This window comes from Amblyomma maculatum, chromosome 6, assembly GCF_055883805.1.
Source record: "Amblyomma maculatum isolate TAMU_Amacu chromosome 6, ASM5588380v1, whole genome shotgun sequence".
Taxonomy (NCBI): Eukaryota; Metazoa; Arthropoda; class Arachnida; order Ixodida; family Ixodidae; genus Amblyomma; species Amblyomma maculatum.
In genome coordinates, this window is record NC_139349.1 from 169,065,998 (window position 1) to 169,089,960 (window position 23,963).

Below are 23,963 nucleotides of genomic sequence, written 5' to 3' on the forward strand. Positions count from 1 at the left end.
TGATAACTGTGTCAGCGATGTCAAACTCCACATCTTAAAATGATTCCAGCGCACAAAATAGCGCGCATAGGCACCCAGAACATTAGTCGCAAGTCTTGAGAGCAGGCCGCAAGCTCCAATGATCAAGACGTTTCAATTGTTGGAGCGGCAGCAATGGGCCTGTAGACTACGAAACATGAAGTCCCAACATTATAAATGCGGGTCATGACATGGAATGCAGAAATGTTTCGAAAAAATCCAGTTCTCGGCGTGGCCGACTGGTTAGCGCGATTAGCTAGTGACTGAACAGGTGCCTATAGAACGAGTTTGAAGCGCGCTTGGTACAGTCTTTTTTTTAGAGCTTTTTATGTACTTAACGTGTTTCGTTACTTTTTCCTTTTTAATTTTTATCACACGCCTTTTTTTCTCCGGGCAAACAGTGCCGCACGTGCGGAGCGTGCCAGTATGCCGCATCCCAGTGCGCCGTTTCCAGCGTCATACTGGGATTATAATCAGGTATGGCGCTGGGGCGCTGGGACCTAGTGGCACTGGTTTTTGCAATAGGGCAATTTTACGCGACATGACGTAATTGATGTGCCGCCATTGTCAAAAATGCTGACGTTTGGTCGCCATAATTTCGCCGAGCGGCGAGGTGCCCCAATTATGGTAATGAGATGATGGCTACAGCTAAGCTGATTTATGCAGCCGTTATATCACCGTAGTTTCTTACCTTGTTATTTTAAGTGAAAATGCAACTTTAGAAACTCTTTGCTTTGATTCTTACATGGAATGAAACGACAAAATGTGACCACGCATGAAATAAAGGACGGTGGAGAGTCTGAATGAGGGCAGAAGGTTGCGACCGCACAACGGCGCTGTAAACTTTTCTACCTTAAAGTCCCTTGATAATTTGAAAGTAGCGACACTCTCCTCCGCACCGCGCTTTCCTCCTCGATTCTCCTCGCGCGGTAGCGGCGAGCGCTGCGCACGACACGCGTTTTCTCCTTGACGCCCGCCGGCCGGCCGCAGCAGTGAGTGAAGCGCGAGCTTTTGAGCCAGGTCTGCGCTCCAGGAGTGAACAAAATTTTTGAAAAAGTGCGAGAAAAGCATTGAGAATGCCGAAAGTAAATTTCATGAATTGATTAGTTTCTTCTTAGAACTGTTTGAACGGGGAATACTGATAAACAAAGCTTTCAGGCGAGTTCTGTGCTACAGACACTTTTTAAGTCACATGACAAGGTTTTACTTTACGTACCTAATCTAGTACTGCCTCTGACTTCGTGTTTGTTTTTTTTAGAACGTGAAATCTGTCACCGTGCTAAAACTTCGGAAAACGATCCAGCTGGTGCTTTGAACTTAAAGATCAGAGAAGGTCAAAGCAGGACTTAGTCTATTTCGCTACTGTCAAGCTATCTCTCTAAGCATAGTATATGTCACGTGATCAATCATGAGATTGGATTATTGGTTAATTGTACATTATTTTGATCAATTACTGGGCCAAATTAATGGGTATTTAGTAAATTGCAAATAAAATCTAAATTTTAGCTGCTACATCGAACCGTATACCATTGGAAAGCTTAGGCCAAGTGTAATGGCACTCACTGTGCTAGTTAGCAATCCGCGACAATCTGCGTTAATTAGTAAATTTTGTATAAAACCAAATTTTGAGCTGTTCCTTGCTGCTTCGAGACAAGGAACAAGTTTGTCACGGCAGTCTTGATATGATGCTGATGGAGGAGTACGCGGCCACTCACTGACTTCGCTTGTGGTTAAAAGACAGCAGGGTACACTGGGAGAAGTGGTGGGCCCTATTGCCGACACACTGAAGTTCTGGGGCAAGCATGCTGTGGCCTCATGCGCTGTGTAAAAGAGCTTGATTTCATTGAACGCAAGAATCAAATAATAAAATTACAGGGTGCACATAGGTCTTCAACGTACGGAAATGAGAAAGCATATAACTGCCAAATTCATTAACTATCGCTATCCTATCTATCACTATATCTACTAATGCCACTATCCTATCACTAATGCCACTGTCACTATCCGCAACGAACACTATCACTTCACTATCCGGACCTAGTACTATAATTTACTATTATTATCCGTAACAGTCACCATCATTACCTATCACTATTTAATCTGATGCCGTCCTATGACCCATTCATATAATTCAATTTTTATTGACTTACGTTGTCAGTCATATCTCTATTATCTCATAATATCTGACGAGACAACTATACATTGACTTTTAATTCTTATACTTTCTTGTTTTCTCATAAATGGAGGTTGGAAAAGAGCAAGCCACAGAAATAACTGACTACTGTCAGCGCGAGGTTCATGTCTCTGTCGAGGAGGCTTCCTTTAATTCAGGACAGGTCGGTGAGAGAAAATGGATGGAACTGCGTTTGGCCTGTTTTTTTTTCGAGTTCGTGTAATATTGGCTGCTCAAACTGGTCTTCAGTGAAATGTAGCTAGATAATAAAGCCATGGGTTAATCACTCATTCTAGGTGAAAAAAAAATCTTCCATACAATTGAAATGAGTAATATGTTACAGTGGTAAGAATTGTTGCTCGCAAAATGTTCCCCTATTTTTACATCATACCTATAATCATTATTTATTGTTTAAGTTTCGTAAATACAGAAAATTGATGCAATGATTCCGGCTGATTTGACATCGATGGGAAACTTTTCTCGCAGTAAATGAATACGCGGAATCGCGGTTTTAGAGCTCCAGCTTTCAAAGCGAAGGTAATCTGCCAACGCCTAGTAGCCATGGTTAAAGTGACGCGTGTGTGATCATGTGAACACCTCCTGCACATTGGCCGTATCCCTGATAAAAGGAACGCATACTTTTTAACCCACGCGTGCGTCGAAGCATGGCAAGACACATTCAAGAACTGACAAAAATTCCGTATGACCTAACTAGTGCAGATTACCCGCAATACCTCGGGTTTACTTGCAAAAAGAGTTTTTAAGGGCCAGCATTCATTGCTCCCGAGTAACCGACGCACACTACAAGTACAAGCTGGAAAGGCTAGCTCCTCTACAAGCCCGAATTTGGATTTTTAGTGAAGGAGGCCAGGGATCCTAGCATAATTGCGACAAATGCAATCGAGAGACTAATTTTCCAGTTATCTCTGACAGCAAAAAGCAGATTATAGCGCCCTATTTCTGACTCTACAGAAGTCGAAGCGTGTTAAATGATGGAGCCTTGGATCCTCGCAGAATATTCAGCATTCTGCAGAGGACAACCTTATTTATACAATGACCATGTTGGCGCCGCAAAAATACTGAGGAGCAAGCATAAATATAAAACGCAGCGTCAGGTGACGCGTTATTACGGGAAGTGAGAAAGGCACCTTACGTCGCAAACAACTCTTTCTAGAAATAAACGCCTTTCGACTAATCTTGTGAATCCATTGACTCGTGCGCAAGCCGTCACGCTTGCCTTGAGATATCATGAATACCGCATAACCATCTTCAGGCCGCTTCCTGCAGTTTGTAAGTGCAACAGCCCGGTATAGAGCTTGCACGCTGCAATAAAAGCACAGCGCGGAATATTCGCTCGCCGAGACTACGAGAAAAATGGCGCGAAAGAAAAAGAAAACACAAGGAAAACGCCGCACGCGCTTCGGTTTCCAAGGGCAACGGCAGGAAGACCAATCGTTGCTCAGGAAATCGGGCGGAGAGCCGGCCTTCAGCGAAGGGGCGCGCAAGGGGCGAGGATGAGGCGAGGAGGTAGCGCGGCGGCGGCAAAGTTCAATCGTTGGCGTAACTTTCAAAGTATCAAGGGGCTTTATTCTACCTCATACCCTTCTTTGTGCACGTTGCGAAGTCATCGGTCTGCGCGGTTGTGCAGACGCCACAGACGCATGCCAGACGCAGCGTTCGAAGGTGTAATTGAAACGTGTTTACAATATCGTATGCGCGCCGTATTGTACCGAGTGTGTGGTTGGAATGGAGCCGGTGAGACGTTACCGTGCACCATCATGACGCCTTTGATTTGCCCGACGAAACATTCCGGGGGCACTACCGGCTGATTAAGGATTTGGTGAGGTGGCTGTGCTAAAAACTGCGCGACGAGCTCCAGAGGCAGCGTGTTTATACAAGTACAGTACTGACCGTGGAGCAGCAAGTCCTTCCTGTGCGCTCTGCGATTTTACGCCACAGGCAGCTTTCAGGAAATGATTGCGAGCGATGAACATCTGGCAGTTAGTCAGTCGCCCGTCAGTCGCTGCCTTCATGCTGTCACCGACGCGATCGTGAGCTGCCTGGGCACGAGTGAATTTTTTCCCCTACACTCAGGAGGAGCGTGCAGAATCGTGGGAGGGATTCCAGCTGCTGGACAGCTGGTTCGAGGGGTGCACCGATGCCATTGACGGGACATTTGTTTGCATCAGCGCACCAATAGACGTGGTCAACAAACCGGCATACTTCTGCCGCAAGTGGTACTGCGCCCTGAACGTCTAGGTGGATAGAGTTACTAGTCGACCATGCAATGGCTGTCTTCGGTGACTGTGATGCGCACGATCGCCTTACTTACGCGTACATTTCAGCTCACTAACAGTCGTGCTAAAATAAGCGGGTTATCATATGCAACAGCAGTGGAATACAGATATAATTATAAGGTAATAACTTTTGAGAAGTAAACATAGAGTGTCTGCAAGGTACGAACGTACTGTACTGCACTATAACCGATAGTCTGCTATCCCCCCCCCCCTCTCGTTTTTTGATCCTGTGACCCTGAAGATGGACAATAAATAAGGCAATAGATTGGTCACACTTCGCCTGTGTAACGGGATCCCGTTTCCACATCCTTTCGTTCCCCTATTGCAGTGGTGCAGTGCATTTATCGTTCCATGTTTACACAATGAGGTTTGACGGCGATGGTTTTATTTAGCATACGCCGTGAATTCAAATTTGTGAGTCGTAAGTGTGAGACTGTCTTACCTTTTTTTTTTGTTATAGCTGTTTATCTGCTTTAATGGAATACGGCCTATATGTTTTCGTTTGTGTCTTTGTAATGATATATTTTACTGTTCATGGTAGTCAACGAATGCTTTGCAGAAGTAGTGCATGGTACATGAAGTGAACTGTATCAAAACGTGACTACAACTGCTTAGAGCACTCGGGTGGCGCCCTGCCAAGCAATCAAAATGACATCTTATCGCAGTTATTTTGGTAAGGACAAAGATCTTATGTTTGCACTTCGTAAGTGCCTTAGTATGCTCGAGAGTAGGTATTACAAGTTACCTGCTTTAGAAGGACACTTTATTTCCTCTGCACAGCTCTGAGTGAGTTCTGTAGACAAGTGTGATTTGGTGACTATGTGCCATTAATAGCGAGTATGCTGATGTGACCATGTAAAAAAAGTCAACTTACCAAATCAGCAGTGTAGCACAAGATTTCCTATGGTAAGAAAGACAAAGATCACATGTGCATGCTTAGTTTGGTTTGTGGGGTTTAACGTCCCAAAGCGACTGAGGCAATGAGAGACGCCGTAGTGGAGGACTCTGGAAATTTCGGCCACCTGGGGACCTTTAATGTGCGCTGACATCGCACAGCACATGGACACCACTTCGTTTCGCCTCCATCGAAACGCAGCCGCCAAGGTCAGGTTCGAACCCGGCTGTTCCGGACAGTAGTCGGGCGTCTTGCCAATGCACCACCTCGGCGGGGCCCCAGACCAAACCAAACATGTGCATGCTGCAAGTAACATGAGATCTTTTTCAAAATCATGAACGCTTCATTCTACTGCTAGTAAATAATGTGCAGTTTTAAAAAAAACTTCATATCATTCAGCATGTTTGCGCCAACATCTGAATAAGTGATAAAAAATAACTGAGGGCATTTGTGCACATTTTATTGCAGATGTGTGATGCAAACCTTCGAATCAAAGGTGTGATGCAAACCTTCGATGCTACCTTCCCCGGCTCTGCCCACGATGCTTTCGTGTGGAAAACACACCCAGTGCACCACGACCTGTGCCCCACAGCATACTGGATTCCGAGGAATACCTACTAGGTATATAAATGCTGGCAGACCGGGAAAATGCTTGCACTGAACAAGTATGAGTGCAGCCAGTAGCAGTGATAGATTAGTGCAGCTGTTAAATACGGGAAAAACACATTGATTTATGTTTTATTAATACTCTTGGCTAAAACTTTAGCCAGCCATATAGGGTATAAAGGGAACAAAGCATGAATAGTGGTCCACATGGATAGAATACAATCTACAAAAAGATACTATCAGCACACCTCAACTTAGCATGACATATGCAGGATGTGAACAAATAAAACTGTGAAAATACAGTGCAACAAATTACAACAATAGCATGAATGACGGTGTAGTTAGGACTTCCAAAAATGATGATCCTATAAGCGAGGAACAGGGTACCCTTCGCAACCTATGTTTATTAAGAACACATGTTAGTTTCAGCATGAAATCACTTGTCAATAATGTGTGCTGAAGGAATGTAAGCTATCATTACTCTAAATAAGTTAATGAATGTAAACAATATGTAATTTACTGATTAGCCATAAATAATAAAACAAGATATATGTCTGCTCATTACTCATCTATAAAAGTTGATGAAAAGTAATGAATAATGGAATATATATTTATTATTTACAAAACTGAACCCAACAAAACAGCGATGTTTACCACAATAGTAATACACCTGTGACACTGCGAAAATTAATATAATCCACATTGGGTCATTGGCATGTTGCAATGTTAATTTGCTATTGTGCAAGAACACTTAATGCCCTTAACTTAGACTCCTGTTTGGCATTGACTAAGTTTGGGAAATACATCCATTTTAAGTAGAGCCAAATGTATGCTCTTGATACCAGATACAGAGCAGAAACAAGCAAAGTGAAAAAACGTCTGTATACACCAGTGTAATGATTCTTTACTTTTGCTAAAAAAATGTTTGTGTTGTGAAACTATTTGTACCACAGAGTGTTTAGGAAAAGACACTACTTTCTCTCAGCAGTGGCTCTGGTCTGCCCGCGAACGACTCTGGTTTATGCTTTCTGTTTCTAGCTGGCCGGCTGTCCACATGGTTTTATTTTTAGGTACTTAATGGTGTAGCTGAGCGCTTCCCCTTTTCGAGGTCAGTTCCATGACATATACGTATGTCTGATATGCTTATGGAGGTTTGGCCGCTCGGAAACTACGTCAATAATAGCAGGATGGAGATGCAGCATTTACTTCGCAAAGCCTAGCAGCTAAGAGGAGAGATACTCCAAATATGAACTACAAACTTTCAGTTAGCTTATATGCGCTAAGGAGCTGGAAAAAGTCCATACGAACTTTCGCTTCAGCATAGTGTGCAATCCGTCCGCTTTCTTGATTATACACCAGCATTCTAGTGGCACTTTCATACAGTCTAATTTGCGTTCCAGACAGTTGGGGCACGTGTGTGTGATTTAACAGTGCAGAAATAATAAGCATAAACGTAAATGACAAACGTGGATGGGCGAATGGGGGATGGGGGCGGGGGGTGAGCGTGATTACATCGCCTGCATCTGCATTGCAATCCTACGCTGTCGCCTTGCTGCGCACGTCTTCGCTTTGAGGAGGGGAACGACATCGGGCAGCATGACATGCTTCTCGTGCTTCTCAAAGGGACTATGAAATTCCTTAAACGAGGAAAAGCAACTCGGTCGAAAGATAGGTACTCCTTGAGAAGTCAATTCATCGCAAGCATTTTTCTTTTTTTTTTGTACGCAAACTTGCCATGAGGCATATTATAGAAACTCATGTAAATGGTTTTCCGTTAGGAACCGGAGCAGGCTCCTGCTCTTAGCGTTGTCGGTGACCCATTTAGAAAAGTCCTCTTCCCTTGTTGTGGTTAGTCCCACTTCGCGCAGAATCTGTGTTCTTGATGCCCTTCTCCCTGCACAAGTCCATAGCAGGTGGCGAATATCCACTTCTGCAGCTGGTGTGGAACACTTCAGGCATGTGGTTGGTCCGATGTCTGCTTGCGATTCTCATCGGCATTTTACCGACGGGGTAAGGGCCGCCCCAGCTCTTATCCTTCTAAGGGAAACATCCTCCAATCTCGTCAAGTTACGAGGGAGTGGGAATGTACACGGGGGAGTGAGGGCACGTGTATTTTTCCTTAAAGAGGATGCTAAGATGGCAACAGCGGAGCGGGCATCGAAAGGGAGCCTGGTGGGGGGCGCATTAGCGTTTGGAACTTCGTGTGTGAGTTGGTCAACTTTTCTCTGCTCAGCGTTCTCAGCATCGTCTTGTGTACAATGTATCTGGATGCTTATTTTTGTTCTTTTATTGAGTGCGTGGATTTCCTGGGTAACACATAGAATCTTCGTCACTTTCTTCTGTTCTTTTATGGCTGCTAAGGAGTCTGTATAGATGTGGGCTTCTGTTATGGAATCTATTTCATTTATGGCCTCCATAGCATCGCGCACTGCATAGAGCTCCATCACAAGCGGGTCCGCGTATTCTGAAATATATTCTTTATGTACCTTTAGTTCGCTGTGTGTTGGACTAGTAGCTGCTGTTCTGCCGCCATTTTCTATAATTTATGCGTCCGTATATGCAATGCAGATACCTGGAAGTGCATCAACCAGAGGTCGAGATGCCAGCTTTTCTTTGCGACGAAGCCGAGTGGTCTTGTTTGTCGTAATAGTGCATTCCCACGGAGGGGGGTCAGCCATTGGTGGTGTTTGAACTGCCACTTCGTTGTACAAGGATGCTATGGGCGTAACGTTCTTTCGCTTCATATCCCTTGTTGCCTCTCGTTGTTCAATTACTTCTGTCAACGTACTTATCTGTGCAAACTCTTGGAGGATAAGGTGGATAGGGGTATGTTTTGTAAGCCCGTGATAGTGCGCACTGCGTTTCTATTTACTGTTTCCAATTTCGCCCACTGCCGCCTCATGAGTCTTTGGAATTGGGCCTGGTATAGTATCCTCGGCTGTAACACCGATTGTACAATACGTTCTGTCATGTCCGCTCGAGCTCCTCCTCCTCTAGACGAAATGCGTTTTATCAAGTTTAAGGAAGTTGCAGCTACATTTTTCACCTTATGAAGCCATTGTGTTCCTTTGCTGGATTTGTGAATTTCTAGGCCAAGAACTCTCAACCTGCCACCTCTTCCAATGCCTCATTTCCAATCTTTAGGGTGACTCTGAGTTGCTAATGGTTTTCTTCCATTCTTGTTGACAACATGAAAGTAACTGGACTTTTGAGGGGATCATTCCAGACCTGCATCTTGGACGTACTCATCTATGGTATTTAAAGCCTCTTGCAGATACCGATTCTGTCTCTTACGTTGTTTATGAACAGACCAAATCGCGACATCATCTACGTATATGAAAAACCGCACTTCTGGTATTTTAGCTAATTTCCACGCCAATAGGATCAGTGCGATATTAAATAATAAAGGTGCTAACACTGACCCTTGTGGCACGCCTTTGTTTTAGGTGTAATTGCCAATTTGTTTTCCGTTTATCCGGATAGAAAACGTCCTGTCCTTAAGCAGATTATGTACTGCTATTATGACCTGCAAGGGAATGCCCATACATTCCATGTTGCTAAGAATCTTGGCATGTAACGCGTTGTCGTATGCCTTCGCCACGTCGGTAGCCACTACAGTGCGCACTAGGTGGCTATAAGGTGACACGTGTATAACCTCTTCAGCGAGCATAGCCAGTCCATTTTTTGTGCCAAGGTTTGTTCGGAACCCAATTTGTCGAGCATGGTATTTTTTATTACTTTCCAACCACCATGCAGAAGGTGGCTATCATATTTTCATAGATCTTGAAAATTGTGGGTGTTAGCGAGATAGACCGTAACGATTCTAGGGTTGTGGGAGGTTTTCCAGCCTTTGGTATTGTTACCACCACCGAGTGGAATGTCTCCTCCTTGCCATACCTGATTTACCAAATCCAACAAGCTGTCAACTGCGGCTCCTTCTAAATTCTTGAAGACTTCATAAGGAATACCGTCATGTCCAGGCGCTGCTTTACCATTCGCTTCTTCTATAGCAGCCAATAACTCCAATTTGGAAAATGGTAATGTTATTCCTGTTTTATCAACCGCATCCACTGTCGGTGAAGGCGCCGGATAATGTGCGCGGTTCGGGAAGAAAAGGGCAGCAGCCTGATCTGCAAACTCCTCTGGTGTAAGCTGTAATGCGAGTCTAATACTTTCTGCATGATCTTTAACCTGCCGCCTCTTTTCCATGCCATGGAGGTTAGTCGTTCTTGACCCCAAACGACTGCACCATTCATCCCATCTCCAATGAGCCAGCTGTTTTTCATATCGGCGTGTCTGTGCCATCACTCTGTTTACCTCAATTTTTCTTTGCACGTCTTCAGGATGGCGACCAGCCTGTATCTCGGCCCGTTCCCAAAGTTTTAGTAGGTGCCGGTCGGGAGTTGGCTGATCTTCACTCACTTTAGTTGTAATCGTGTGATCCTTGAGTACCGTTTGAAGGGTGGTAACGAGAGTATTCGGGCTAACTGAATGCGTTCGATTATCCTGCCGTAAACCATCCCAATGTGTAACAGAAGCTTTCTTTCGAATTTTCTTCATATGTCCCAAATTAAGACCAATTCTAATGGGGACACGGTCAGTACCCCACGCATCTAATTCCGCCTGCCATTGTGGTGCACCAGGGCCCTTCCACCACGTCAAGTCTGGTGAGCGTTGCAGGTAGGGTTGCGACTCCTGGATGATTTAGCAGTGTAAATTCCATTTCTGTGAAGGCAGTATGAACTTGATCACCCCTTTTAGAATCATAATCATATCCCCATACGGTGTGCGGAGGGTTAAAATCTCCACCGATTAGTATCGCAATTCCAGGGTATGAATGGCGAATATGCTTAACTCATCCAAGATTAAGTGCTGTGTTTCTTGGCCGAGCGTACACGGACACTAATATAAGGGGCGTTTTGTTCGGACGCGTGAGAACAGCAACTACTTCCTGCTGAGTGTTGCACCACTTGCTCAAATCAAGTGGCGTTTGGGGAATGTTGGCCCTAATATAGTCGGCAGCTTTTCCTGGTGTTTCGGCCTCTGCTCTTGCTCGTTTATCAGGGATAGAAGGACACTGGTACCCTATATATCCTGTTATTGAATATAACCTATTGTGCTCCTGTATCAAGCACGCCCATGAATGCAGCTTGCCGTACAATAATTTTGTCTTTATTTCCCCAACTTTATTAGAGAGCCCTCTTGCAGTTCCATTGTGTAATCTGTTGCCACTTGTTTCGGCTACTTCTATCCATGATGTAAGCTGCTCTGAATGAGGTGTGTCAGTTGCGTGAGTGTGTCCAGTGCCGCCTTCCAAATAGGTGTGTTATGGGCAGGTTTACAATTCGGAGCATCCACTAACCTTGCTGTCGTACTGCCTGCAAGCATTTCTTTCTGTTTTTCTGAGCTCTCCTTTCGGCGTTGGACTATACGTGCTTTCTTTTGTCGCAGCTGTGCAATTTGTGCTGAGAGCATCGCAATTTCTTTTTCTATTGCATCCTGCTTGCTTGTGCAGTCTTTAAGGTCCGGAGAATCATCAGCAGTGAATGCCACTGTGCTCTGTTTTGTGAGTCGTCCATTCTTTAGCGTAGAAGCAAAATTTGCACTGTTCTGTGCAACCACCTCAGCAGGCTCTTCTTCTTCTGACGGGTCATCAAACAGCTCTTCGGTCAGAGCTGCAAATCTGTTTTTAACAATTAACGGTGCACATTGTTTATGTCGTCAGCCCTTGCCAGCTCGAGCTTTCACTTTTTTGTCGGACACTGAGAGGAAGTGATATCGTGATCATCAGATTTGCATAGGCCGCATTTGAGTGTCGCTTCTCCAGATTCAGTTATGTATTCAGGGTTAACTTCATAAGGACAAAATTTCTGCATATGGCCTTCTCTGTAGCACCTGTAACAGTGCACCGGTCTAGGTTTGTACGTTTTTGGTCGCACTATGCGGCCGTTGTAGTAAACTCTGCCCGAAAGAGTGTCTGGTCCCTGTAATGTGATGAAAAGAGTGCCTCTGTTCCCCATACGACGTGCGGCTAACACAGTATGTGTTCCTGATATGAGGTCTCTTGCCACCGTCTCCGGGGAATTTCGTAGGTCTAGGTCATAGACGACACATCGCTGAGTGTTTGGACCGGACGCAAAATACGTCTGGACAGGAAGATACTCCTCTGTCGTGATTGGAATCTGTGTTACTGTGGTCATTTTGCGTGCATCCTCATTGGTGGCTAAATGTACTGTGACAGTATTAGATGTCCTGTGGCTTACAAACCCCTGGCATCCTGTGGTACCAAGCGCTGCGTCTATTATACTCTGCATAGCTCTGGTGGGTATATTAGTGATATCAAACTGCACTGTTGGTCTGATATGCACTCTGAAGGATTGCTGCAAGGCTGGTGTTGGATAAGCAGAAGCTAGCTTATCAGAGGCGGCCCTTACCTTCTTTGCCGGTGGTGCGTTGACTGGCGGCCCAGGTAGTTTGACCAGCCGGGGTATCCGTTGAGAAGCGTTAGTGGCGACTTCCTGTTGCACATCTCTAGCCTGATGTGTATCGTTTAGCTGGTGTAGTGGCCCGAGCGTTGTCCTCGTATTCTAAGTAATGTATACGTTGCTCTGTGGCCAAGTGCTAGCTCCAGGTAAAGGCTCGTTACCGCAGCCTGCCGTTGTGCTTGCAGAAGTCACAGCGACTACCGGAGGGTCCATTGGCGTCCCCGTGCTTGCCATCTTATCAAGCATTTTTCTGATAGCTTCGTTAACCTCAACGATATCAACACTCGGAGACACCAGAAAAAAACGAAAAACAGCTCGGAAACTCTGTTCCGTCCATGAACCGTCATCAGATGACGTTCGTTTGTAAGACTTTCGGTTGTCGCGCCTGTTTTCCTGAGCGTCGCGCACGGATTCTCGGTCTCTGCCTTTCCTGCCCAGTCTGCGTTTGCATAGCTTTCAACCTTGTCTCGTGTCTTCCTCGGCCGAAGGTTTCTTCAGTTTCTTGACCTCTGGGAATTATGTGCGACAGCAGCTCGAACGACTCGGGTCGTTCGCGGGCGCTTGCCTGCAGGTGGGCGCCGCCACGACGGAACACTTTCCTCGATATCCCAGTCCCATTCAGCGCAAATTAGCCTGCACTCCTGCCTAGCCCAGCTTTCTACAAAAACTTTATTCTCTCGAACTGCCGGAGTGAATCTCCGGTGTCAGTAGCTTTGGTACCGTCTTCGACTCTGCATGGATGCTGGCAGACGAGCGTGCCAGTTGCACGCGTGCAAATAGTCTTCGTCGTTTTTAGCCAGAAGCGCTACTATGATGGCCGGCGAGAGGCACCTCTTCTGGTGCGTATCCTCGGCGAGAGCACGGACTGATGATCGCTACTAAGTTCGGACATGGATTACAAGTAAGCACGAATTATTCGTCCGCGAATCTTAAGAATTGATATTAACAAAAAAGATGGCGAAGAGTTTTCACATTTTTTTAAACTCTTTTCGCACATCGTTTAGGAGTGCCAATGCGTAACGTGCACGCGTTTCATCTCGTGTGTACGTATCGTCCGAGCCAGAATCGACGACGCAAAACATCAGCAAAGCAGCCCGGCAGATGCAGTTCAGCAGCGCATGCAGGTTTTCACCGATTTCTACAGCTGCACGCAAGAATCGCGGACAGGAGCATGCAAGCGTCTATGCTAGAGGCGCGGTGAAGCGGGCGATTCCAAAACGCGGTGGCTTCGTGCAAAACAGACTAGCGACGAGCAGAAAGGGCGCACGACCGGAGTGCCGTCGGCCGCAGCGCTCGCGGACACCTCTGTGGTAACTGGTGGCATCCGGTGCCGCACTTAAGCGGTGGGAATTTATGTACTTTCGTGATGAAGCTGAGGGCAGACCTTTTTGACGCACGTACCATTTAATTGTCAACACGCCAGACAAATGTGACAAATGGTCGATGAAGCAAAGCGTAGACGGGACGCCATCGGTCATACACGAAGCTTGATGCTGGCTATTTTATGTGCTGCTCTTGACATATGAGCTAAAGCTGTAGTGTACAATCGGAACGGTGTTGAACTGGACCAGCTCGTGCTCTTTTCCTCTCCGGCGCTGACGCGCACTTTCACTTACACGCCACCACCTTCTCGTTTAAAATCGCGAACCGAAGCGCCTGGAAGACTTGCAGACAGTAGTTAAGTATTGCGGAGGCGAAGGGGACGCTCTAGGCTTCACCTTTAGCGCAGTTAAGTCGGGTCTGATAATTTTCAACGGCTCAACTGATCAGGGTTCTAAAATACAAGGCCATGAAATACCCAGAGTAGCAGAATATAAATATTTGGGAGTATTGATAAACGAAGGATTGGCACATTGGAAAGCATGAGTAATCACTTAAGGCCAAAGGAAGAAGGAATGCCGGGATAGTGAAGCATAGGGCATTGTGGGGATGCAACAGGTATGAGGTACTGAGGGGTATTTGGAAAGGAATTATGGTGCCCGGACTTATTTTCGGAAATGCGGTTTTGTGCCTAAAATCAGAGGTACAGTCGCCATTAGAAATAAATCAGAGATCCGTTCTCTCGGGTATTAATGTTGTCTCTATACGAACCTTGAGAGTGTTCACCAGCGCCACCTTCAACCATAGCGGCGGACAGCGGCTGATGCAGCTCAGTTGGAAGAGCACCGGACGCGATATTCGGATGTCGTGGGTTCGGTCCCCACCATCGGCACGTTGTTTTTTCTTCTACTTTGTGTTTATTTATCTTTCCCCTAAGCAGGTTACATTACTAATGTCTGTGATTATCCAAGTAAAAATAAAAAAAAAGACATAAAACATAATCCCCAATGCTTTCCTTGGCCTCGCCGACTGTTGGCTTCTTTCCTTCGTTTGTTATAACGAGCAACCTCATTTACCCTTCATTTATCGGCTTGTAGCTTACGGGGGTCTCGGTTCTCGCAGTCTTGAAGCCATAGGTAGCATAAGAGGGTTCTAGCACAGCTTTCGCCCTCGCTCTTGATTACGTTCTACGTGACGTTGGCGGTACCGCAGGACGTTTCACGTCCGCCGCTATGGTAGAGGGTGGCGCTGGTGAACACTCTCAAGGTTCGTATACAGACAACATTAATACCCGAGAAAGCAGCAGGGGGACAGCGGCTGATGTAGCTCAGTTGGAAGAGCACCGGACGCGATATTCGGAGGTCGTGGATTCGGTCCCCACCATCGGCACGTTGTTTTTTCTTCTACTTTGTGTTTAATTATCTTTCTCCTAAGCAGGTTACATTACTAATGTCTGTGATTATCCAAGCAAAAATTAAAAAAGGACAAAACATAATCCCCAATGCTTTCCTTGGCCTCGCCGACTGTTGGCTTCTTTCCTTCATGTGTTACAACGAGCAACCTCATTTCCCCTATATATATATATATATATATATATATATATATATATACCGGGTGTCCCAGCTAACTTGAACCAAGGGTTACAAAATAATGTATTTGAGGTAGGTCAGTGAAACCAAATGCATACAACCGCCAGCCTGTTTGCGCACTACAGGCAATTTTTTGTTTTGCATTTACTTAATTAGCTAATTATGTTAATTTCTCTAATTTTTTAAATATCAACTTTAGACCAAACATGTGAATTGGAAAGCTGTAGAGCACCTTCAGAAACCCCCATTCCATTAACTGCGATAAAGAAAGTCTCACGTGTATCTTTTTTTCCGGGCTCAGAAGAAAGCGCGCGAAATACAAATAATACCACGTGACTAGCGCATTTGTGCGCCGCGATTGTGGTGCTCTCAGTCGTGGTTTGAGCGAACCTATCTGAAAAGCGTCGCGGCCTATCTGAAAAGTTATCACGCCGATACTTCGGCCCTTACGAGATTTTTCGCCGTATCAGTGACGTCACCTACGCCGTTGTTGCCGCAGCTTCAGCTCCATCCCGAAGGCCACAGCGTCCTGAAGTCGTGCACGTGGTTCGGCTGAAGCCCTATTATGATCGTGCATGGCTGAACGTTTCGTCAACGCCGCTGGGTCCTTGTGACACTTTTGTGCACCCTTTCGCTAACTTCTTCCTAGTAGCACCGCGTCGCATCGAGTCGATGCTACAGAGGAGGGGGGCAGTGATACAAGCTATAGTCGACGACGAAGTGGAGACAATCAGTGACTAGTTTGCGTAGACGATGGAGTGGTTGCTGGTTGGCATAGACGACGAAGTTGGTTGCCTGGAACCGCGCTCACACCGCTGCTCGGACCGCTCTCGGACTTCGACAGTCTTCTAGGCTCAGGGCATTGCCTGGACGTTGGCGCCACACCCGTTACAATATATATATATATATGTATATTTTTCTATATTTTAGGCCAATATACTATCTGGACGAAACTTGGGTAAATGCTGGTGACACCAAACAATTTGTCTGGCAAGACACAGCAGTTGCGTCTCGAGATGTTTTCCGCCAGGAATTGTCTACTGGTCTTCGGGCGCCAGGCGGAAAAGGTGGTCGCCTAATTATTGTGCACGCAGGCAGTGAGAAGAGTTTTGTCGACAGAGCGTGTCTCGCTTTCCGGGCCAAAAAAGGCGCCGTTGACTATCACAGCGAAATGGATGGCTCGGTATTTGAGACATGGTTCAAAGAGTAGTTTCTTCCCGGCATTGAACCGCATAGTGTCATAGTAATGGACAATGCACCTTATCATAGTGTGCAAGTTGAAAAGGTGCCTTGTTCCTCGACGCGGAAAATGGAAATTCAGTCCTGGCTAACAAAAAAAGGGCACCCCATTTTCACTTGACCAGCTGAAGGCCGAGCTGTTACAGCTTATGGTTACCGCGCTGACACTTTTGCAAAGGCGGCTGGCCTTGATGTTCTTCGCTTTCCCCCATATCATTGCGAGTTTAACCCCATCGAAATGGTATGGAGTCAAGTCAAGGGAAACGTTGCTGCCAATAACACTGACTTTGGTTTCTGTAGAAAAATTGGTTCATGAAGGCATTGCTCGTGTTACCAAGGGAAACTGGTCCCGAAACTATGCACATGTGAAACGTCTTGAGGTGGAAGCTTGGGAGCGTGATGGCGCCATCGACGTTCACCTGGAAGACATAATTTCCCTGACTTAAGAATCTGACACTACGAGTGAGGCAAGTGAAAGCGAGATGAGCGTGACGGAGGACCCTGAATGAAGCAACCACTGCTGCTGCATGCCTGACGGCATCTTCCGAGAGGCCTTCGATCCCGACCGTGCTCTCCCATTTTGGTGCATATATTAAGGGACAAGGTGACAAAAAAAACAATCCGAATAAAGACATTCTTGGATGCCTTATATTTATTTTTTAGAGTAAGGTACAATGAGAGCGGGATCCGATAACGCTGCTGCATTCCACGTTTTAAGAAGGCACAGGTTAAGCATCTCATAAATACTGCAATCAATATTGTGAGCACTGTGTGGCGCTTCATCTTCCACACTGCTGAACGTGCTGCTTCATCTTCATCCTGCTCCCTCTTGTAGATACCCATCGTCATCGCGGAGTGTGTTTGGCTGCAGTGTGCGACCAAGGCTTCAGGTCTGTAATAAAGCCTGATTCCCCAAGTCCGACCTTCGCGTTACCTTACAATATGTACAATTCAACTTCTGGCCAGGCCTCGCCTCAAGTGTGGCAAAATACGTCGCCTCTTGTCTGCCATGTCAGCGCCGCAAACGGCCCACATCTCCTCCTGCTGGCCTACTACAGCCGCTACCTTGCCCTGCTACTCCTTTTGCCGTTGTTGGCATAGACTTATACGGGCCACTTCCATTGTCCGCACGAGGTAATCGCTGGATCGTCACCGCCGTCGACCACCTAACACGCTACGCTGAGACCGCTTCCCTGCCTAATGGCTCAGCACATGAGGTCGCGACCTTCTTTTTGGAATCGCTCGTACTGCGCCATGGGGCCCCTCAAGTGCTTCTCAGCGATCGTGGTCGGACATTTCTGTCGAAGATTGTAGCCGAAGTTATTGAAGCCTCAACCACACATCACAAATTGACCTCCAGCTATCACCCGCAGACCAATGGGTTGACTGAGCGGTTCCACCGCACGCTTTCTGACATGTTGTCTATGTATGTCGACCAGGACCACCGAAACTGGGACATAATACTTCCTTTTGTTACGTTCGCCTACAATACGGCTGTACAGCGGACCACAGGTTACACCCCGTTTTTCCTCGTTTACGGCCGTTCTCCCGCTACCTTTCTTGACGCCTCTTTTCTTTCTACACATGCCAGTTCCTCATCCTCTCTTCCTGACCAGTTCCTTTCCCGAGTGGCCAAATCACGCCGGCTTGCTCGCGTCAACACGGAAGCTAGCCAGGAAGACCGCAAGTACCGCTATGATGCAACCCATCGCCAAGTTTCGTTCCGTCCCGGCGACGAGGTGTTACTTTGGACCCCATTACGCACTCCTGGCCTTTGTGACAAGTTACAGCACCGTTACATTGGTCCTTACACAGTTCTTGCAAAAACCTCCCCGGTCAACTATCGCGTCTCCCCTGTTTACCCTCCTCCGGACTGTCGTTACCGTGGCACTGAAGTTGTCCACGTTTCACGTATGAAACCTTTTGTTCGGCGCATTCCTGCGGACTAATTGCGGCCAGGCTGGCCGCTTGAACTGCGCGGGCGAAATAGTGTGAGCACTGTGTGGCGCTTCATCTTCCACACTGCTGAACGTGCTGCTTCATCTTCATCCTGCTCCCTCTTGTAGATACCCATCGTCATCGCGGAGTGTGTTTGGCTGCAGTGTGCGACCAAGGCTTCAGGTCTGTAATAAAGCCTGATTCCCCAAGTCCGACCTTCGCGTTACCTTACAATATGTACAATTCAAATCTGAATGCATTTGTTACTTAAACGCTCGGAAACGCCGTACGGGAAAACAGCGACATCTCGCGAGGCGGTTAGCGCCCGCATGTTGAAAAGCAACCCCTCCGTGCAACTACAGAAAGAAGTTACCGAAATTGATATTCTCATATGAAAACAACCGTCAGGACCGTTCCGGACAAAAAGACACCATTTATATCAAATATTCCATCTCAACGGGCGTTCATACATGTGGAAAGTGCCATCTTCTCAATGCAAAGGGAGAACTGAAACCGACACCGCAGCCGAAGCCGGGTACTCGGAACTACATGGTGTAGTAACACAGTTAAGAAGCCAAGCCCCCATAGCTTTGGCTCCATTGCCACAGGCCGTATAAGCTTATTCTGAGGTGTTCGATCCACTCATTCTGCATGAAAGCAGTTCACCGAGTCAGAGTTGTCGACGTTGGGGAGCTGTGGTGCTACGATGACGCGCATAGGCTGGAACATTGCGAAAATAAGCTGAAGCTGCCTTACAATCAGTCAGAAGTAAGCACTCACTGAACAGATAATAGGTGGTGTCCGAGTTTTGGTGGACGTTGCGTCACGGCGAGGATTTGTCATGTGAATTTTGACTTCCGGGTCGTTTTTTGTGGTTTTGTTTCTGCTGGCATTGCTTGCAGGCGTGCGGCATCGACAATTATTCTTTTGATATTTGTGCTCAATGTGCTGGAAATGTGGTGTTGTGCTCGGCTTCCAACTACGGCAACTGAACTAGAACGCCATACAAGATGTTCCGAGTGCCGTCGAGTTGTGAACGGCGAAAACTAGTTGGCAGTTTCGATTCCCTGGCTGACCATCGACGGCGAGCTACACATGGAACACGAGGCTTTATTTCGAGTTTTTTGTCAATGGCAAGTGTTGGATAGTGCTGCGAAAGCTAGAACATTTTGTGAAGGAGGTTGTTTGTTCTCGTTTAAAAGCACCAAGTTTTCTCTCGGGCGACTTTGGCTATGTGCTGTTTTCGCACGTTGACGGTAGCAGCGAGCGGTCGTTCCACGACTTCAAAAGGTTTGCAAATTGTGGTCTTTGGCCTCCGTCGGTACAGCGTGATATGATATTATAAGTACTGATCAATTTTATCCCCTACCACTTCTGCTAAATGAATATTTCTAGAAACACGGCGGGTGCTTACCAATCAGCTGTCGATGGTTGGTCTAGTTGCCTGACTAGGGCAGCGTACGTGTCACCATTAGCACTTGTAAGACTTATACATTGTAGTACACACATTGTTGTGTATACACTGGTGTGTATACATCGTTGTATAAGCAATTACTTGCTGATTTCACTACATATAACGAAACATATGCTTTCACCAGCGAAGTAATCAGCGTGAGCCCGCAGAAATTGCGGAGAAATACAACCATGACAGATGAAGTTTCCTGCTTGTGCTGTGGTGTTTATTCTTGTCTTGTGTAGAAAGAGAGACAGTTAAAGACTTTTGAAGGGTTAAAATTATAGCATTTTTCAATACTTTAGGTCAAAGTCATGAAATCTTTAAGGACAGCACTAACATTGTCCAGCTATATTTCATCCTTCATAATGTAGAGAAGCTGACAGCTGAGGTGCATGGTAAAAAAACCTAATTTTGCTGATCAGCAAAGCAGTTTTATAATGGCCTAGGTGCTCCTAAACGTGTGCATGCAAAATTCAAATGAATGCATCGACATAAGATCTTGTGATGCAAATGCAAGGTGCTGCATAAATAAAGTTTATGTGTTATTTTCATTCGCTGCGTGGCCTTCATATGGAAAACAAGGCGCTGATGTCCATTGGCTATCTCAAGAAGTGCAAAGATCTGCAAGGTAGCAGAGGCTGGCCTAGCTATCAGTTTTTCTGTCTAAGGGTAAGAAGTATGAATCTTGCCGAGGCAAGGCTTCTGTGCTATGCATTTTCTTACAGCTTGTTATTACTCGCCCACAGGTCCATTGAAGCTCATTTGTAGAGCCTGTACTAGGCAATTTATCACAATTTACTATTCCTCACTCCCAGCCTTGCTTCGTGGTCATTAATGACATGCTGTAAAAAAATATGCACGCTGCAAAAGTTCTGCTGGACAAAGTGATATCAAAGTATGAGAACGGTTTCCCATTTCCAAGAACCTTTGCTTTTTCATAGATGTATAATAAAAACTAGTCACTTCTACCTTTGCCTATTTTCTCGTGCCAGATTGTTTCTCTTGGTGCCCGTAGCAAAACGGTGTTAAGCGTTGATATGTCTTTCATTTGATGTTTTCATTATGAAGAACCACAAGGCAAGTGGACTTGATGCCTGGCTTTTCATATTTGACTGCTTTACCTTGAACACATTTCCTATTGTGCAGAAGGTATACATTCCAGCATTTCAGTATGTATGCATTAACAGTTTATGTGCCTACTGGGAACATCTAAAGTATACACAATCTACTTTTTCTGCCCAACCAGACCCCAAGCACAAAGTACACAACAGCAAAATAGTTACAGGCTCTTCCCAGCTTTGATTGGAAAAAATAATGGTTCGCATTCTGGAGTTCCTGGTGACTTCAAGAGATGCCAATTAAACAAATATTTTGTTTTAGTACTTCCCTTTTTTTGATCGACATAATGCAGCAATCAGCATTGGGGAATCAAGCATGAGAATTTCAAACATGGAGACCTTCCACAGTTGTATCTGAATAGCGTAAAATGTCCCACACACTATGCTAGTTACTTTTGTTTATGAGTGGGGCTTTTTCGCATGCACTGCAGCCTCGGCAACTGGGTATATGTCTCTCTGACTGCCGTAATAGCTACGTTACTAACCGACCCAGGCCCTCAACAAGTATTACTGTTGGTTTGTAACCATATAGTCTTGGCTACATACATGTTGGGGTATGATGCATGCAAAATAAATACAGCAGTGCTAAAAAGCAACTCATATACATCATGCAGTTGCATGTTTGTAATACAACTCAAGGAAAAATGAAATATGCTTGAGAGAGAAATTTCTTTTTTGTGATCCTCCTAATGTTTTCATTGATTAACAGTATGATGTTAACCGGGTTAAGTGGAGAAATATGGGAGAGGCCTTCGCCCTGCAGTGGGTATAATCAGGCTGATGATGATGATGATGATGTTAACCATGATACATTCTTTGGGATTGTATACCTCCTACAGTTTTCAGAAAACAAAAACAAAACTAGCACACATGTAAACAAAATCAGCTGAGCCAGCTGTCAATAGCCAAGACTGTGCATGCTTCTAAGGTTTCGAAGCACTTTCTAAAAGATAGCACCACAGCGGTAAGAATCGCATGTCACAATTTTAGCTGAGAAACTAAAACGCGGTGAACCGGCCATGCTTGCACACAGCGCTGCAGTACATCGCAAAACAAGAAACCCTAGCTGCTCTGACTCTCTCGGGCAGTGCAGCATAAACCAATAAAGCTTTGTAAAGGCTGCAAAAAAAGTACACTATGTCCTCCTGGTATTTGCATGCTTTCAGCTCTCCAGCGTCGCAGCGACAACTTCAACGACAGTCTGCTCATCCGTATGACTAAACTAAACTGCGGCTACCAGCAGTCTAACTATCCGGCTTCTGCTAGCCGTATACCTCTAAAGAATGCTTGCTGTATAGTATATTTTAGAGATATATGTAGCGACTGCATGATAACATCAACGAAAAACGCACTTTCGCCCAATGAGTTCGCTCCTTTCGCTCAGGAGGTCCACCGGACAGTTTCTACTTCGGGACCTCCTTCTGTAATTCTAATAATCCATGTACATGTACCTCACAGTGTAAATAAAGATGATGATGATGATGAGTGAGGCATGCTAAACTTCAGCGCGAACAGACGACACATGTTGTAATGGTTGCACTTTAAATTTTTCGTCCGTTTTCTTCAAATACGAAACGTTAAATAGAGTCATAACATATGTGCAGATCATTATGAGCTTTTCTACGACTTCATTCGCGCTCATGAAACACGTGAAGAGTCGAATTTGAGCTTGTCGATGCAGTTTCAAGCACAGCGCAGCAGACGCGCGTCTCGCCGATCGACTCAGAAGTCCGGATTACCCAGCGTGCTTTATGGCTCGTTCAGATTGAATACCACCTATAGGATTCCTCTGCAAGAGCAGAGGACTGTTAAGAAGGATGCTGGCAGGTTCTGAGCGCCTTCTCATAGCGCCGGCGGAAGCGGCACCGTTCGCCTGCTCCCTTGAACTTAGAGAGCGGACAAGTTTGACTGGGGGGATGACGTGGATTAATTTTTATAGCAAGTGTGAAAACGTGCGTTTCACACAGCGAATTTTTGCGCAGTGTTTACCGCCATTTACACTCTGTAGAGCGGATATTTGTTTTCCCCGCACACAGTAGCTTTTTTTTTTTTAAGCATCCCTCGATCAGCACATCACAACGTGTATGCAATGCTCCATCTTTCGTTTATTCAGATACAGTCGTTCACCATGCATACTACTGCCGGAGGCGGCAGAACCTTCTAGTTCAATTAAATAATTTCCGTGTCAAAGCGTTAATTTAATCATGGTTCGGGCGAGTTGGCACATCTTCGCGGATAAACAGCGCTTTTTTAAAATGATTTGAGACCCTGGCTTTCGCACGATCCTTAATTTCTTTGGGAGCGTACTGCTCCATGAAGAAGCCAGCATCTTTTCAATCCTTCAAGCACAAGTATTGTAAGCTTCACAAGTGATAAGTGCAAATTAAAACGCGCGCGCCATTCCTTCTGTCACTCAACGAGCTGTTTAGCGCAAACTCCATGTACGCAGTCTTGCTCGCTGAAATGTCTGCTGCGCACATCATGTGAATTATCACTGCGTTCTTTACCCATTATAATCTTGATTAAGGAAGCTTGTGCGAGCCTATATATGTTTCGGGTTGCAATGGTAGCTGCGCCGGGTTCCCTCGCTTACGTCTGGGTAGAGAGCAGTAACGAACCGTGGAAAGAGCTTAGTAAACTTCAGCAGCTTCAGTAGCAATGCAAGATCGAAAAGGGCAAGGCTATAACTCTTTATCACCAAAACTATAGAAACAAAGCGACTTTTAGCTGTTAAATCGCCCAAATTCAATCAAGATTCCGCAGCAGTAAGAAGAGTCACGTGATCCCACTTGCTCCCCTAGTCGACACAAGCGCCGTTCACTCCAGTAG

General features: G+C 45.8%; 2 pseudogenes; both read left to right on the forward strand.

Moving 5' to 3' along the window:
- Positions 1-4,450, forward strand: part of LOC146187380 (uncharacterized) — a 30,374-nt pseudogene extending 25,924 nt beyond the window's left edge.
- Positions 1-23,963, forward strand: part of LOC146187378 (uncharacterized) — a 289,128-nt pseudogene that overhangs the window by 245,887 nt on the left and 19,278 nt on the right.